Genomic DNA, 11,433 nt, shown 5'->3' with positions numbered 1-11,433 from the left:
ATTTGGAGAACCATGTGCTTGGAAAAGGTCAAGGAAACTTGGTATGTCATCCAACATTCATGAGTTAATGAGTTAAAGTGGCCACTCCCTCTCTGCTATATTTGAATCTTCAGAAAACACTGAAGAAAAGCGGTTTTGTGGAGGCCTTTTTTCAGGTTAGCACTCATCGTGTTGATGAATACATTGTTTACTTTTTGGGTTTACAAAGTCGCAAGTTCCCCTGAGTTGATTGGAGGGTTAATCAGATCCCCTGTTGTGCAAGGTGTGAGGCCCGGCTCCTAATTAGAGTTTGAAAGCAGCTTGGTGCATTTCCCCTTTTGGCCAATCAGGGTGAGAGGACGGCCTTTCTTCGGGGCTTATGGGAGGTGTGGAACTGCACATCCTGAACCTTTTTTCTTTCTTTTTTTTTCGTCGGAAAGCAGAGCTAATTTTAGCATTTCCAGCCATTGCTGGTCTTTAGACTGTTTTGAAATGAGTTTTTGTCAGTAAAGGTTCCACGCTGCGGGGCGGACCTCAGGGCTCCCTCTGCAAGTGTTTGTGCTGTCTATAATAATGCATGTGGTCTTTGTTTATTGGTTTATTTTCATTTTAAAACCCTTCATTACACTTGCTATCAAAGAGGCTTTTGTTTCCTATGAAAAAGACTTTTGATTCTTATCAAAGGGGCATTTGTTTATCATTTAAAAAAATCAGTTTATATTATTGAACAGGCTTTTTTTCTCTGTGTGAAATTAGTTTATCCAAGTTACTTTTGTTGTGTTGGGTACTGGTCCCAATTATCTAAGTAGCACCACAAATGCATATCAAATTGAGGGTGTAGGCCTCCGACACTTGCAATTGAAGCTGATTGGTGCATGTAGATATGTGATGTGATGGTTTTCAGACTTAAATATTCTATAACCTTCCAGCGCCAGGCACTGCTCAAGCCTGGTCTGGGTAACCAATCAAGTCGAGCAAAAGGTGGGCATTACCACTTCCTTCCTGTATCCGCTGGTATGTGGCTGGGCTAGCTCGATACCTGTCTGACTGTGGGATTAACATCCGTCCCACGTGCACCATTTTAAATCTTGACTTTCAGCTGCTCGCTCTGACTCACCGATTGTCCCTCAGCGAGTGCAAACCCAGCCCCGTTTCAGATAGAAGACGCTCGCGAGAGTCCACCTGTGACCTCGTTCGTATATCAATGTATCGCCTACACTGCTTGAGAGAAACAAACCAATAAATAAATAAACAAACAAAGCTCATTGAAGCTCATCCCAGAACTGCCGTCCTCCCACTCTTATGGAGTCAATGAATTGAGTTTCACGGGGTGAAGGGAAAAGCCCATTCGTGCGCACGTAATGCGCGTGCACGTCCGTGAGAGTAACTCTGTGGCGATCAAGCAGCGAGGGTTGCCCGTGACATCTGCAATAAGAGAGAGAGAGAGAGAGAGAGAGAGAGAGAGAGAGAGAGAGAGTGAGAGAGAGCGACGCCCTCCTGAGTCACAAGTCACACTTGTGCTCCCGACTGCTCGAACAAATCTCCTCGTGATCCCGCCGCGGAAATATGAGATGCTAGCCCAAAGTGTTTCTAATAATATTACAAGCTAACGACCCATTTGGAGAAGTGCCCGGCCCGGCCCGGCTTGGAACATTGAACAGAATCACTGATGGGGCTCTCATGACCCGGGGAGACGTCGCGGCAGAAGGCCGATCCTTCCTCCGCCGGATGACGGCGCAATTAAATGTTTCATAGTGTGCCGACATCAGTGGTAGCGCTGCACACTGGGTCCCAGCTATTTCTTCCTCAAAGAGCTGTCATGCAAAGCACAAAGAGAGGAGATGTAAGCTGTTTTCTTATTTTCCCGCTCTCTTTCCTCATTGTTTTCATTTTTTTCCCCCCACCCTCGTTTGCCTCATTTTCAACGTTCTCCTTTTCCTTTTGGTCTCGGCGCACCAGAAGTGCATCTAAGTCATATCAATTAGAGAAGTAAACTTTCAACCTTTTGCTCTCCAAATGAACTCTGTATTCTCTGCGCGACGCAAGAAACTTTTCTCTCCTCTTTTTGGATTCTGTACAGCAGAGGGGCGGGGGGAACGAAATGCAGATGGAATCACTGCACCTGGGTTTTAATCATAGTGTTTCCAGCGCGTCGCCAAGCGTCTCTTCAATAAACGACTCGTTTTCCTTTTTCCCCCTCCGCTAAAAGCTATCTGCAGGAAACAGATTGAGCTTCTTCTCGTTTCGTTTCTTTGAGGAATACTTAGATCACAGGTATGGAGCAGGACAGTCCTTGATCAAAAGTAGAATATAGCGAGGAAAATATAAAGGAAAAGGGGGGAGGAGGGAGGGGGAGAGAGATGTACACATTTGCTGAGATATCTCTGAATAAACAAGACACGTGTCGGCTAAATGCGGAGCGCGATGCATGAAAAGACCATGTTCTGTACTGTATTTGCATTGTCCATGTATGATTGAACACGCAGCCTTGAGCTGTTTGTGCTTTTTTAAAACGCTGCCATCATAATAAATTCCTGTTCAGAAGTCATGAACTCCTGAGAACTTCTCTGCATCCAATAACCCTCGGAGCTTAGATGAAGTGAACCACGGACATGTTGTTCCTGACGAGAGGCCTCGCGGGCGCGCTCTAATATACTCCATCGGCATGGAGGGACTGACTTTTACGACATGAAGCAATGACTAAATACATTTGATGATGTGTTTGAATGCCGCGCAGTCTGTGCGAGCTGTTTTTTCCGTGTAGATCTGGACGGATGTGGAGGTCAAGCGGTCGAAGCGACGCTGAAATTGGCTTTGCTCTTCTTTTTTTTTTTTTTAAATAGATGAGTTTTTCTCTAACTGCAGCAAACGTCGGGGTCAAAAAGTTGCCAAGGCAAAAAGTGTTTTGGCAGATGCAGAGTTCCAAACTTGCACATCAAAGCGCTCTCCTATTAATTTTTGTATTTTTTTTTTGTTTTTTTTTTTGCACATTTCAAAGCAGAGATCGTTACTCAAATGTGTCGGGACAGGGGCGGACAGACAGTTGGACCGACCGACAGATTCTCCGGCTTCCCAACAGGGTGCCATTTGGCAGCCCTGAAAGCAGCGCTGTACATCTGGCTGCCGGTTCTTTTTGTTTGAAGAGCGGCCCGAGGTGAACTAAGTGGCTGCTTTGGACCTCGAGGCCACTGAAGGGATCCCTGTCATGTCTGTCGCTTCATCTGTTCATGTTTTGTCCTAATTTGAGGCTTTTTTTTGTGTGCGCTCATTTTGTGTGACCATCCTGTTTACCTGCACAATATCACACGATTCAGAACATGCTGCGTTATTTGTCTCCCTTTTTTTTTTTTTTTTAAAGAAATACATGTTTGTTAAAGCGCTTTTTGTTTGCATGAAATCTAAGTGACACATGCTGTGGCGTTCTCAACAGACCTGTCCCCAAAAGTCCATCCAAACCACAGATCACTTGTGACTCATAGGTCACATCCCCCTCAACAGTCTGGAGTCCCCCACCGTCTCTGTCTTCGTGACACACTTCCACGGGGTGTTTGGGGGCTTAAGACCGCCCCCCCCTAGTGAGATCACTAAGACCCTAAAGTCTCTTATGCGGATTTAAGAAGCCTCTTATTTGGAATTATAGCCCTTCCTTAATCTTGAAGATTTAAGAGGAAGGGATTGCTCTCAAAGAAAAAAAAAAATAGTGTGCTCAAGAAACAGAAATTCAAAAGTCACATTTAAGTCATTTCCAATGTGTTTTTATCTCCAGAGTAATATACTCGGTGATGTCTGCTAGAAGAGCTCCTGTTGGAGACAAAGCCCGCCCCAGAATTCACCTGCCGTCTTTGAACCTGAACTACTTTCATCCCTCCGACATAAGAGAGCGCAACATCCAGCATGCATTTACTTTGTCTGTTTGTTATTGGTTAGTTCTTTTTTTAGTTCCGCAAACTCTAAACTCATGCAACAGTATGTGAGCATCCTTGGCTCTGGGCCCCGTGTGTTCCTGTTGTTGTACTCTTGACGTTGGAAGTCAAAACAATTAAGTCAGTCTTCACCCATAGGCCTGTGTTGTATCGAGGCTGCAAGAGTTGAGGGAGCTGGGCTATTTTAAACACATATTCCTCCACACTGAAGAGGCACGCAGGAAAAAAAACATTTTTTCCCATTTTCAAAGATCTGAGACGTATTAAATATTCATCCCCACTGTGGTTTTTAAAAAAATCCACGTCACAGCCTGTAAAGAAATCTCTCATTAGCAGTGGTTAGCAGCAGCGCTACATATAATACGACTGCACAAGCTGTTGCATTTGGATCGTTTGTTTGACAAGAACACACACGCTCTGAATTCATTTTCACTCCTCCCCGGGGGGTTCGGGGGTGTAATCAAGGACGGTTTTCTGACGCACGGGGATCGCTGAACCGACACCTATATAATGTCACGGCTTGTTTTTTGTTTTTTTTTAGACCAGCACAGTCAATGCTGATGTCATAAGAAGATGGAACACGAGAGGAGGAGGGGCATTGATTTTGGGTGATGCCACTGCTACTCAGGTGAAAGTGAGACCTGCATGTACAATTAGCACACACACACACTCACACACACACACACACACACATGAACGGGCCCCGGGCTTGCTCAGGAATGATAGCTAGGAGTTGACGCTGCGTGGCCCCGGCACACATGGCTGCATGATGGTGGGAATGACGGCTGCGTGCGTGTGTGCGTGTGTGCGTGTGCATGCGTGTGTGCATGCGTGTGTGTGTGCACCCCCCAGAGTTTCTGTTTCCATGCTTATTTAAGCCAGCATGTGCTTTTTCAATACCACCCACCATAAATCTCGCGGCCCGGGCTAATTTGTTCCTGATGACAACATCACACACTCCTACGTGCCCACGGAACACACACACACGCGCACACACGCGCACACACACGCACACACACGCGCTTCATGAATCAGCAGGCCTCATCGGAAACCTTTTTTTTTTTCTTTTTTCTTTTTTCGTGCACATTTTTCCACAGCCAAACTTGACTAACTCTGCCGATCAATATTCGGTGTGGATGCTGCACTCCTTCCCCCGCAAATGATCCGGCGGACACGCATGTGAGCTCTGCACACGTTGCGTGCAGACCCTCAGCTCGCCCCCACCCGACCCTACACACACACACACACACACACACACACACACACCCATAAACAACTTTGCACAGAGACAAATATGAGTGTAACCGACATGGTGAATCATGCACAATCCCCTTGGAGCTTTTTTCTTTTTTTTTTTTAACCATTTTTTCTTTTTTCTTAGCGTGAAATATAATGTGTTCAAGGGGTGAACAGGACACTGCTCGGGCTTTTGACACTGCATTGTCATCCAGCCTGGTGCTAGTGGGCTCCGGCTGCAGTCATTTCCGCTGTGAGCTAGGTCACACGCTTCAGCGGGAGCCCCAACCCCCCCAACACACACACACACACACACACACACACGTTCAAAGGTGCACAAGCATAAAGGGATTTGTGTAACTGGATACACACACACTTCTGCTCAGCGGGAGCTTCAGCCTGCTGTCAGTTTGGTGAAAGCAGTGCTGCGAGCCCCTGGTGTTTGGCCTCTTCTCCTCCCATCTCCTGCCGGATTCTCCTCACCTCTGCCTTTCTCTCTCTCTCTCTCTCTTTCTTTCTTTCCTTCCGCCCTTTACACACTCCAACACACACTCCATCCTGCTCTTTCACTCCCACACAGCTTCTTCTTGCTCACAATACAAAATGCAGTGACATGCCGCTCTCCGTCCCGTACTCGTCGGGCTTGCATGCAGCCTCTCTTGCTCCATCACCCTCTGGGCTATTTATAGCCACCCTGCAGCACCTCCACAAATGAGCCACAGCCTCCTCCAACTTAACCGGAATCTGATTATGCAGCACCCTCTGAAAGTTACACGCGGGGAGGAGTAAATCTCCAAAGAAGATCGAATCTCTTTGATACACTGGGCTTGTGTTGCAGAACTGGTCCCCCGAAATCCTGGAGGAGATAACACGGACGCGACTGCAGAGGCTCTTGTGTTTTTCAGCTCCTTTTCCTTTGGTTTCAACTTGTTTTCCAGTGTGCATTAGGACACTGAAATCACTCAGGCATTTAAACTATGTCCTCTTTCCTGTCAATCACAGTGAGAGCGTGTGCTTGTAATCCCAGAGGGCACTTTTTCAAAATTCCTCCCAAATACGTTCTCTTATTTTGCTTCTTCTTCTGTTTTTCGTTGTTGTTTTTTTTTTAAACATGCAGACGGGTGCCTGCACTAGAGGACAAAAGTGAGAGGATGACCTTTTTTTGTTGCCGTCTCTCTCTTATTTAATGTCGCACCGGCTTCTCCGCGTTATGTATTTTGGACGCGTTTGTCTTGTAAACATTCGAGGCTCATTCAAGAAAGAGACGTGCGTGCTTTGACTCTCATAGGCTGACTGCGCTGGTGGATTTAACTGAATGAGATCAGTGACCTAGAATCACAAACACCAACACAGTGCACAGACAAACACAGAGGGTGGGGGGGATTTATCACAATAGCTGGACAATAAGAAGCTTAATGTGTGTGAGGCGTTGCAGTCCAGGGCCTGACAACAGACCATGGTTGCTTTCTTTTCCAGGGGAGGGTGACGTAAAAAGGGGTCGGCCGCGTCGGACGGGTTGGTTTTCCAAAGGTGCGGCTCCAATGACGATGGCAGCTGCCATTTTGGAGCCAATCAATGACACTATACCCTTATACGCCTGGTGTTAAAGAAATATGAAAGTCCCTGATTGATGGTGCATTTGCTAGCATAACTGCTTCTCAGCTTGTGACATTAGGCCATTGTACCCGTCTTATTTCACAAAAAAATAAGTGAGTAGCCATTGTTCCAGTGCTGTTCACCTTAGATGGAGTTGATGTAACCCTCACAACCAAAAGGTAAGTCTTCTAAGTCTAAAGCTTAATGAAACAATTAAAGCTTTCCAACAGGCATGGCTTACCTCATTAAGAAACCTGTGAACTTGAAAAGATTCGCTCGCTCGCTCGCCGAATGCTTCTTTAAGCAGTTTGATTGTGGGCAAAGGTGATGGATGGGCCCATAAAAAGGGCCAGCAGTGCATCCAAATGACCAAGATATTGCCCGGGAAAAAAAAAGTTGTGGGTAATGGCTTTGAGAGAAGGGGAAATTCACCTGTAATGGCTGCTTTCAAGTGCATTTGAGAACATGCAAAAAACAAGGTAAGTTTCCTCCCGTCTTCCTCCTGATTCTCTCAAGGACTTTTGCGGCGCAAAGGCGCGCAGTGGATTCCATAAATTTCAAGTTTATTACACATAACACGGTATGCTGCAGTCACTTCAGGGCAGCTTTGTGCTAAACCATGGATAAAATATGAAATACAGTGACAAGCCCCATTCCCTTATGTGTCAAGATAATAAGCCACTGCAAGGTTATGCATATAGGATTACGCCAAAGGTGCTTTCACAATATTTGGGCTCTACATCTGTGATCTCCTCGCGAGGCTCTCTTAAGGCGACGGCCCGGTTTGTCATTCAAGGGCCGCAAAACTTTGAGCCGGTGCATGAAAATGTCAAGTGTCAATTACATTTAAATGGACGAAATGCTGGTGCGATCGGGTTTTTCCTCGCCGCACGCTCAATACGCAGTTAGGAACAGAGATGAGGAGAGAGGGACGCCAGCTGCAATGTAATATACAATTAAGAGCGTCGCGGTTCAGTGCCAAAATATGAAATGAAAGATTTAATGTGATTGCAGAGTGTGTGTGTGTGTGTGTGCGCGTGTGTGAGCAGCCGTGTCCTGAGTGGGGTTATTTCACGACCCAGCCACCCCTTTCAGTTGTCACCTGTTCCAACAGAAGCTCCCGTTATTTAAATCAACAAATGTGCCTGAACGGAAACCTTGCAGCTCCGTCACAGGTGCCTGCGTCTATTTTTAAGTTCCATTGTGTTGGCTAATAACGCGTGTAAATGGGACCGCCGGTTTTGCATTCGTGAACACTTGCGACACGAGAATAGAATCCACATTAGGCGCAATTTACTTTGTACGTACACCCACCTGTACAGGTGTTGTACTGTCCTGGAGAACAGCGTGGGCAACATGGTGGGCATCCTCTTTGTTGCCTTGGTACTAAATTAGATGAACCTTTTTTTTGTTTCTGTCATTCTTTTCATGCATTTTTGAGAATATGTTGACGTGTGACGATGGAGTGTATTTACAAATCCGTACATTGAGGCGGCGGTCCGTGGTTTTGGTCACTAGGCCGGCTGTATAGTTTAGCAGCTGTGATCTTAGCACGCATACACTGTGTATCTTGTTTGAGCTTATACTCTCAACTATATGTCAATATTCAAAAAGAGCCAAAAGCCAGGGCCCACTTGAAAAATGTGAAGACAATGAACAAATAAACAGGCTGTAAACTGAACGCAGCCGGAGCCTCTGCATGTGCAGCAGCAACATGAAACAGTGTGTGCTTTATAGGAGCGCACACGCTGCAGCTGCTGTGCGGTTTGCATGACTTGGCCAAATCAAACTTTATTATTCTTGTCAGCTTGCTACTGTACTCATGCAGAAAGTTTCCAATATGTATTTTAAATGATTCATTGCAATGGGTTTTATATTGGTAGGGGGAAATATCCAGACATCCCACACAGCTGCCTAAAACGAATCAGTAAGTGCGAGTGCATGAACAGCAAATATTTACATATTTAATCATTTTTACATTTGTTAACTGCTTCTGGAAATGTGTGCTCACTGGTCATATTTTACCAGATTTATGAATTCCCATCACAGCCGGATCTCACATCTTTAAGGTTAATAATTGTGCATTTACGAAGCGTTTGTCCCCAAATTACTGTGCAATAAAGAACACATTCAATCAGCATTTTTTTTTTTTGCTCATGTTTGATACGTTAAAAGATACAAATGAAGCTTCAAAGGAGACCCTGAATGGAGGAAAACAAAGTTTGCAAGTCGCCGTGTTTTGAGGGATCACTCCCCGACGCAGACATCCGTCGCCTCCGTGCGCTACACCTTCATGCGGGTGTCAGGTGATTGGCAGTAAGAGGAGTGTAGAGTAATGCACCGCTGATATGAAGACACTCAAGTGTGGCACAATGAAATAACGATTAAACAAACTCTGACAAAACCAAATTAAGGCTTCATGTTCACTATGATGGATTACTGAGCTTGAGCTGTGGAAACGTTCAAGTTGTTTCAAGTATGGAATTGAGCGGCTGCAAATAGCTTCTTGTGAAGGGATGAAAACAAGCCTGGATATCTTGGGAGGCGGGGGGGATCCTTTAAGCCGGCAATCTGAATGATTGATTTTTTTTCCTTTTTCAATTCTGTACTATATGCGCCTTAGAGAGGCTCTGTCGCCGTCACAGGATAACGATTTTGAGTCGGAGGAACTGAAGAGGACTTAAAGAAAATGGTGACCGATGAAGTCCTCAATCAGAAGAGAGTAAACACAAGACTTAGTAAGCAGGCGATTTACATTTATATTAAGAGCTCATGAAGGTGCTGAAGAACCAATCCGGAATAAAGAGGCTTGTCGTCCAAGACTTGCAACGCCCCTAAGAGGGAGATTAGTCTCATTCGCCAGCTTTATCTGTAAGGCCGGTGAAGAACCCGGCAAGGCTTCTTTGACTCCGTAATCCGCCCTTTACTTCACCACAGATGGCAGATGATCGGGCTCCCGGAGAAGATTCTTGACTTGAACGCGACCCGCTGACCTCGAGGCGGCGTTGCTCATGTTTTGATCAAGTTGCTGGTTCAGGTATTCCCTCTGAACGCGCTGGGCATGACCGACGGGCAGCACGGGTCACTGTTTCAGGTCATAAAGTTCCACTTTGTGGATGTATCTTTTTGTTTTGCTATTGGTATTCTCAGAATGGTAATGCTAATGAGACTAAGTTGTCATATTTCAAGAAGAATATTGCTATTTTCAAGAAACAAAAGAAAGCAAAAGGTCAGACTATTCCCTCTATACAAATTGTAATATTGAATTAGTATATATATCGTAATATATGAAAGGCTTTAAGACAAATCTGATATCATAGGACATTTAAAATATACATTTTTGTATAAAATGTATCAATATATATGAGAAAGAATTCACAAGGTTCTTTGCCAGAGGTTGCATCAAAAAACCTTTTCTCTCAAAACATTAAACTCATAAAGTTTGTGTTTGTCTCCTGATACCGTGTCAAACGACGGGAGAGAATTGGCCGTGAGTCCGACCATGTCTCTCCTTGTTGCAGTGAATTACGGCAGCCAAACGCGAGCGGTAACATCAGTGTCAACGAGAGTAGAGATGGCTATAAGTAAACACAGCAGAAACCCAAAAGAATCCTTAATGAAACATGAAAACACAGAATGGGACCGGAAGTTGGTGCCAAGAGCATTAAACGAGTCTGCACCGGCTGATACAAATACTTAGTTTTAGGTGTTTATCAGCCCTCACAGATAACCGTGTTCAGTCCATCTGCCATTATGGCTGGAGGCCACTTGCCAGCTGCCTTAACAGGTTTTAGGGTGGTGGTTCAGTGTTAAACATGGAATAAAGGTGTATTCATCGAGATTTTGCCTCCTCTTTTTATCTTTAACACTGTCTATCTTTGTTCTAACAAACTGCAACCGGCCGCCAGGCAAAATATTCTGTGTTAAACCACAAGAAAAGTACGGTTGTTTCATTGAATCGGGTGGAACTGCTGTACTCGATAGTCTTTTTTGAAAAAGGTGCCATGTGACGTGTTTAAAAAAAAAGCTGAGTTTATTCAAAAAGTGCAGCGTTGGCGTCCGTCTCCTCATCGCGGGGCAATAATATGGATTTAGCGGTTCACGCTGAGTGACTGTTGGAAGTGTTTGTGATCGGTTAGCTCACGCTAGCGCGCCGCTGATGTGTCACTTCCCAACGGAGACGTTCAAACGCTCTCGTCGTCAGCGGGTTGAGATACAGTGTGAATTGTGCGGGTCGAGGCCGTGGACCGTGAACATGTGATTCTCGCAATCGGCACTAATGTGGAAGAGAGTGATGAAACCCTCGGGGATGGGGATACAGAGTCTATGTGTCTTTTATGTTCAATAAACAAAGCTTTTATTAGACTCAACTGTTTGAACTCTGAAGCATTGAAATACACCAATGGCGTTCACATGATCTTTGGGAGTTCATTCCTCTTCTGGGAAACTTAAACAAGGCGATTCTGGACGCAGTCTTGAATATGAGACGCACGCGATCAAATGCATGCGTTGGATAGAAGTGTCCCTGCCAGTCATACAGTTTGCTGGCTGTTCGCGTGTCACAAACAGAATGTTTTTTGCATCCCAAGTGTTTCATTTCCTGCATTGGCAGATGCGCACGTCGACCATATGGGAAAAAACTTATTTTGGGAGTGAAAGAAGTTTTTAAAAAAGTGTTTCTTTATGTGACACTGGAGGT

This window comes from Clinocottus analis, unplaced genomic scaffold, assembly GCF_023055335.1.
Source record: "Clinocottus analis isolate CAN_PGR_092001 unplaced genomic scaffold, fCliAna1.0.p SCAF_24, whole genome shotgun sequence".
Taxonomy (NCBI): domain Eukaryota; kingdom Metazoa; phylum Chordata; class Actinopteri; order Perciformes; family Cottidae; genus Clinocottus; species Clinocottus analis.
The sequence above is the reverse complement of the archived record's forward strand: the minus strand, read 5'-3'. Positions refer to the sequence as shown.